The sequence below is a fragment of the Botryllus schlosseri genome, chromosome 10, assembly GCF_051294905.1.
Source record: "Botryllus schlosseri isolate E-star chromosome 10, Bs_hap1, whole genome shotgun sequence".
Taxonomy (NCBI): domain Eukaryota; kingdom Metazoa; phylum Chordata; class Ascidiacea; order Stolidobranchia; family Styelidae; genus Botryllus; species Botryllus schlosseri.
The window spans coordinates 8,706,017-8,712,927 of NC_137245.1; the positions used below are offsets into that span (position 1 = coordinate 8,706,017).

Below are 6,911 nucleotides of genomic sequence, written 5' to 3' on the forward strand. Positions count from 1 at the left end.
CTCGAGTTGACTTGTTCATATTCCAATACATCTTTTTCCGAAGTAGTAACCACTAGTGAACTTTCAGAATTCCTATAGTTTAAAAATCGCTTTCTATCAACTTTGCTGCAGTGATTAGGCTCGATGCGTTAGATGTGCTCACTGCTCAGGATTCTCAGCACTCTCATTCTGGGAATTCCAGATTTCTAGGGTTCCGGTTTAAATCATTTTGCCTCTGATTAAAATCGATTTTAATCGAGTAATTAATTCAAATCGTGATTTTTTTGATTTTTTTGGTTTTTTTACTCATAATAACAACAACACGAACAACAGAAAATGGGATGAATGACGACACTGTCAATCAAGGTGATGAAGGATAACGCTTAAACTTAAATAATGTGGGGCTGTGAATCATCATCCACATAGCTGTAAACGTTTAACCTATGTGAAATGATGGGTCGTTAGAATCATTACTGATCCGTTCTAGTAGCGACGAAACATGTTGATTTATCTCGGGACCATCCATAATAGTTGATTCTTCATCTTGATTGATGGATTGGTCTCTGCCAGCAAACTGTTGATCTTCAAAAACTCTTTACTGCTTGGTTAGTACCATAGTCCATGAAGTGATCTTTCACTCGCAGCATCACTTCAAGATTTGCCTGTGGCAAGCAATCACGGCTCTTGTTTGCACTTGCGGCCCCACATGGCCGATGCCCCGCACAAGATGCAGCATGTGCAACGGACAAAAGGCGAGTCTTGAAAGTTCTGGAGAACACCGGCATGATCCATCCAGAATAATTCTGGCTGATGAATTAGATATGGTACCGAAATACTCGATTCTACATCGAAAATTCCTAAAAATCGAGGCAAGATAAGAGACATTCAGTGTGCGTGGAGTATACACAATTATACTCACCAACTTTACAATCATAATCAATCCAATCCAGCGTTCGATTATAGGTTACCAGCAGACCAATCATTGCATTCTGGTTCCATCTTCGAAACTAATCATTTTGCCAGGTCTCGAACAACTCTTTTGCGATTCATGTCCATTGTCCAAGCCACATACTCTAACTCATCTTTGACAACATCAGACTTTATAGTCCGCACAAAGAGCAATAGTCTTTTTAATCTCGAGCTTGAGCCACATCCAGCTTGATAAGAGAAGGGCAGCAGAGGTATTGTCCAGAGATGGCTGCAAAAATGCAAGATTTATAATTCAGACATGCGATTAGTCAAAAATGTTTTGAAACCACTGGTCGAAATCTTTTCTTTCTATATGTTTTGATGTCGCTATCAGTACTTACAGTTATTCTATGTAATTGGAGCTTGCTTGTTCGAGTCAAGCATGCATGTTTAAGTCAAAAACCAAGTGCCATATTGTCTCTCTCTTTCTGAAGTAAAATTAAATGTAAATGGCAATCTCACGAGCTACCATATCTTTGGTTAACATATACAAGCGGAATTGTCCAATAGATGTTCGCCAATGGCAAAAGTTATGGCCTTTGATTGCTCAGCATCGAGCTTGAGGGGATGAGGCAAAGGTGAGATTTTCGCCGAACGTCGTGCGCATGTTCTGATAAATCTAGCCCTAGGGACATGCTGTTTTACGGTATCCGTTCCTGTTTACGGTACACACAGATTCGTTTCTATTTTAATCTATAACCAGTATTCAAGCAGCTATATAAATATAAATCACACAAAATGACATGGTATCTTACTTGCACTTGTGTTCACATCTCACAGCCACACAACTAGTTGGCCCATCGTTCCAGCCCACAATAACTGCAAACTGCTTTTTGCAACGCGTAGGCATCAGAGATGAGGGAATCTTTCGATAGAGACTCCGGATTGCGCTTCCTTTTCGGTATCCCCCGAGTGCCTCGGAAATAGCAGCGGCATGTCGTAGACAACTAACTATCCACAGCACAAACGTTAACATATTCAGAGATGCCACTGAGATATTTTGGAAAAACCCAGATTTGGACGTTGGAAAAACCCAGAAAAACCCAGATCCTCTATTTCACTCAAATTTCTATGATATAGCTGTAAAACAGTGACTGAGAGTCATCAATGACAGTTATACGGACATAGAAGAAGTTTTAGCCCTTGGTATTGAAATCCCAACGGTTCATTTCCATACTATAATATGCAATTTGCTCAGTTAAATGAGCAAATCCATCGAAATATGATGTTTTCTTCTCGACACATTGCTACCAGACATTCAGTATGGGGGGTCAATACGTAGTGTATTATATATTCGTAATGTTAGTAACAATGCTAATCCCCATGTATCGTGAGGATGATTGTAGGGTAGTTCTAGTGACTGCGAGCTGACCAGATAGATCAGTGGTTCTCAACCGCCGGTCCGCGACAACATTCCTGCCGGTCCGCGAGGAATATTATAATTTTATACTTTAATTTCAAGATGCAATGTTGAAGGCTTGTCCTTTGATAAAATAAATAAAACATCTAATTTTAAACTGATTCAAAACTTCGTGAGGTAACATTAAGGCTAGAAACATGTTCGATTTGACTTAAAGTACAAGACGTTTCATTTGACGACATGCGAGCGACAAATACAGAACACATACGAGCTCACTCATCGCTAAGCAGCGCAGTTTGATCATTGGTTTTCGATTCATTTATTTTGTGCAGGACCGTAACTGGGGCACCCCAAACCGCCCAGTTGGAGAGGGGCCGAGCTTGAAAAGGGCCCAAAATTATTTCGCAAATGAATATGAATCCTAGCATTTTATTTGAAACTTTTCCAACATTTTTCAATTTCTTTTCGGGCTTTGCACGATTTAGTGTCCCTAAATGTCTTGCTTATTAGGTGCCCTTCTCCGAGACATACGCATGATTTATAGGCATTTCGGCGTCAGCCATTGCCGCACCACGACGTATCCACACATAATGAAGCTTAGGTTAACATATGGGACTCCGAAATTTGGGCCTAAAATTCGACCGCGAGAAAAGCGCTTCAGTCGTGAATGATCGAAAATTGTCGCCATTGTCGCGATAAGCTACATAAACTCTCTGCTTACGCTGAGTAGAATGGATGTGATCACAAGTACAGGTGAAAACATCCACCCAAGTGTAGGGTCTTGGGGCGAAGCCCCCGGAAGTTTGGCTTATCGCCATGTGGGGCCCCAAGATCAACGTTTTTGGGGGTGGGCTGACGAAGTGCGTTTTCGGCCCGGATTTGCGGATGGCCGGTATAGCTGCTGTAATGTGTTTTCTTGCGGCACGCACTGTATTCGCAGTTGCCGGAGTAGCCTGCGTCTGTTGGCAGTGGGCAATGAGCAAGGTAGCACGACAAGGTGCTTGGTTCGACTCCGATACGCTTCTTCTCTTGATATTGTCGGTCGGTATTGAGTTGGCGTGGCCGTTTAAACCCACGGCCTTTGGCGCGAAAGACTTTAAACGACTCTCAGCGGTAGCACGTTTATCTGGACAAGGCAATTTTACCTCGACTTGGCAGACTCACTACCATAAAATCAGATGGATGCCATCATGAATATTATTAAATACGATCAAAACCCTCCAAAGGCACTCTCCAGCATCATATAATTGCCAAAAACGGTTGCATACTTTACATTTTGGCTTCATTTCAATTTTGACAGTTCACCGGTCCGCCAGACATTTTTTGAAATTTTACCGGTCCGCGAGGCGAAAAAGGTTGAGAACCACTGAGATAGATTGAAAATAGCTTTTGATTCATTATCCCGGGGACAAACACTTTTATCTGGGTTGTTCAGTCGAAAAAGAAACTGCCAAATCATGAGATTAAGAGTACATTTGCATATAACAAACCCCTCACACTACACTCTGAATAACTTGCCCGGTTGCCCAAAATGTCTCTCTTCGAGTGTCCCTGTTGAAAGTGAATATACTCTGATGTCAACATGGTAAATTAGTTAGATCAACAATTGGTCTTTCCATGTGCATAAATTGCATACTTTACGGCAGTTACATAGGCTACTATTTACTGACACACAACGAGTTTGTTGCAGCGCTACCGGTAGCATTCAAGTCCTAAATCAGAGTTGCCCTGTGAACATGACTTTCTGCGACCTAGTAGTCAGTATTCAATGAATGCTCTATCGCATAACGCCATTACCTCTCATTTTAATAGTAAATGGGTCTCTTTGGACTCTACCGTTTCAATCACAGTGGAATCCGTCGACATTAGAAGATCTTACTAATCTAATAATCAATTTTGCGCCGTAAAATTGACCTGACAAACATGATGTTGAAAAAACCCAGATTTCAAGCACAAAAACCCAGAAACTCAGGTCATGCTCGAAAAACCCAGATCTGGGTGGAAAAATCCAGGAGTGGCATCTCTGAACATATTGATTGACTACCGCTCTTTGCTCTTTTCCCGCCTGTCTGTCAAATAGCTGAACCATAACGATGCCGGTGACGAAATACTACGTCCGGTTTATATAAAACGCACATGATTGTCCGATAATAGACCACATTCACGCATCTCGTCAGAAAATTTGAAAAGATCAAAAAAATCATTAAAATCAAAATGGTGAAATTAAAATAAAAAATCAACGAAAAATACCTGATTTAAATCACACTGATTTAAATCAGCCTGATTTAAACCAGAACCCTACAGATTTCAATGAGCCCGTCAACGTCATTGAGGATTTTGCAACCATAAAATCGCGTCGCGCGCAATAGGCCTACTGATACAAACGTTAAAATATGCATGTATGAACTACTGTACTTCATATTTGTGAAATACGTAAGCCTTGCTATAACCTTGCCTAATGTCTATACCCCATTCAAACTGCGTGTGATCACCACGAAGTCACATCTGCCCGTCGGAATACACTATTGTGACGTCATTTAGACAATTAAAATCGCGTACACCCCTTGCCCCACCACACGATATTGTGACGAGCCGCCACTGGCAACGGGAGGTATAAATTCGGGAATACTGAGTAAATTTTGAAGCGTAACAGCTCTATTTAGCTCAAGTATCCTGTCGAATAAGAGGTTCGGTGTGAGTACTGTAAATCACCACGTCGAGGAAAACAAAACACGTTCCACGGTTTCCGGTACTTCTCAGTGCTAGCATATAGATCGGTGTCACTACAGCCAACGTGCTATTTCGATTCCTTTGTATTACTGCTCAATATCACGTGAGCTCATCATTTGCTTTCATGATGCAATAATCCTGGAAACGATTTCATTGCAATGCATAATATGTGGATTCTGGACAGTGGTCATGGTTAGTCGTTACGGTGACAACGCGTTTCTGCAAGAAGTAACTTAGGTGACAAAATAATTCCGCTCGCGATCTATGGTGGTTAAGTGCTGATGCTCGTTGTTGTTTTTCCTTTCAATTACCGTGGTTGCAAAAGTTGTCTGCGTATGTGCGCCAGACGATCAAACTAGTCACTGAACTATGATGTTGCAGGATATGTCCACCCGCGGAAAGGGAGCCTATTAGAAAAGATTCTGTTTCTGTACGCTTCATCTCGCCGAAGCGGATTTTAGATAGAGATGTGCAGGCCTGCGGCGTCAATCGTATCTAGTCAAATTATATCCGATGATAGTGTAAAGACGAATGTACCTGTGTGGTTTTTACAAAAGATTATTGTGCGAAGATTGTCGAAAAATAACTTGTGAGAGTGATTCATTTCACACGCAATCTCGACAGAGATAACACTCCATCGTTATGGTAACTCTCACGTGAGTGGCGTGTGATTTATTTGTATAATGATTGCTTTTACGCTTTATGTCATCGCTGGCGAGATATAATGCGTATACGTGACGTGGGCTATTAGAAATCAGATACACGCATATACGCATGTCGTCATGACGCAAGCGGGCGGATCACTCAAATAATCAACGCAAATTCGTTTTTGTTGTTGTGGAGTTGAATCGTATCGTGGGGCTACCTTTCTGTTTCCCTTGATGTGGAGATAATAATCATTTTGCTGGCTGATAGTTCTCGAGTTGTAGCAACATGAAACGAAAGTTATCGGATTTGTATCTGCGATTGATCCTCAAAGACAAACATTTGGTGCGGACCCGTTCGATATGTACGGCAGCGCGGCTGCAGATAAATATACAACCTGGGCGTAAATTGTTTTGGTATACATATATAATATTATATATTACTATAATAGTCATCGTGGCGCTTAAATGGTCTGACTGCATCAAAGTCGGACTTGCATTCGCTATCCGTCATCCCATAGCCTACGTCTGCCTCGGGTGTATATCGTCTCCAACATCGCGTACAGTAGTGACCGCAGGACAGATCTGCAGCCGTGGTTTTCATATGTTTTCGATCTTCAAGAACCAAATTATCCTCATATATTCACTCATGGTACATAGGCAATAGCGTCGACCTAAATTCACCGATAGATATGGCACAAAACTCAGGAGTCACGTGACACGATTTGCAGTCGTATCCGAAGCATAAATGAAGCACGGGCTCAAGCAAAACCATACGACTTCGCCCATCTCCAAAATATTTCCTAAATCGGCATAAAGTAGAACATTGTTAGACAGATTTATTTAACCAGAATTTTACTTCGCTTTTCAGCTATTTATTGTCATTCGATTTCTCGATTTTAATATGCGTATGCAAATTCACTGACACTGAACTATACAAATATCGATGTCGTGATGCAAAAGGTCTCAAACGTCACTGTAATACCATGAATTAATACATCGAGAATTTTCATTGAGGTCGTAATTTCATAACCAACGAAATTGTTGAACTAGCGCACCGGCTCGAAAGCAGATGAAAATCTTTCATGATGTAGCATGAATACCCGAGCATTCGGTCGTTACGCTAGAGGAATTGAAGTTGCAGTCGCCTTGCTAGAGAATCTGCCGATATCGCAAATGATCCGACGATCTATATCAGTGATTCCCAACCGCGGCCCTGAGGGCCGCAT

The 6,911-nt window shown here is 41.5% G+C and overlaps 1 long non-coding RNA gene across 1 annotated transcript; it reads right to left on the bottom strand.

The window, feature by feature from the left end:
* Positions 1 to 259: 259 nt before the first annotated feature.
* LOC145448861 (uncharacterized) lies at positions 260 to 1,921 on the bottom strand. Its single transcript, XR_013918044.1, has 3 exons — positions 1,704 to 1,921; positions 899 to 1,177; positions 260 to 836 (listed from the first exon to the last, which is right to left on the bottom strand). It is a non-coding gene; the product is annotated as an uncharacterized LOC145448861 (long non-coding RNA).
* Between the last annotated feature and the right edge of the window lie 4,990 nt (positions 1,922 to 6,911).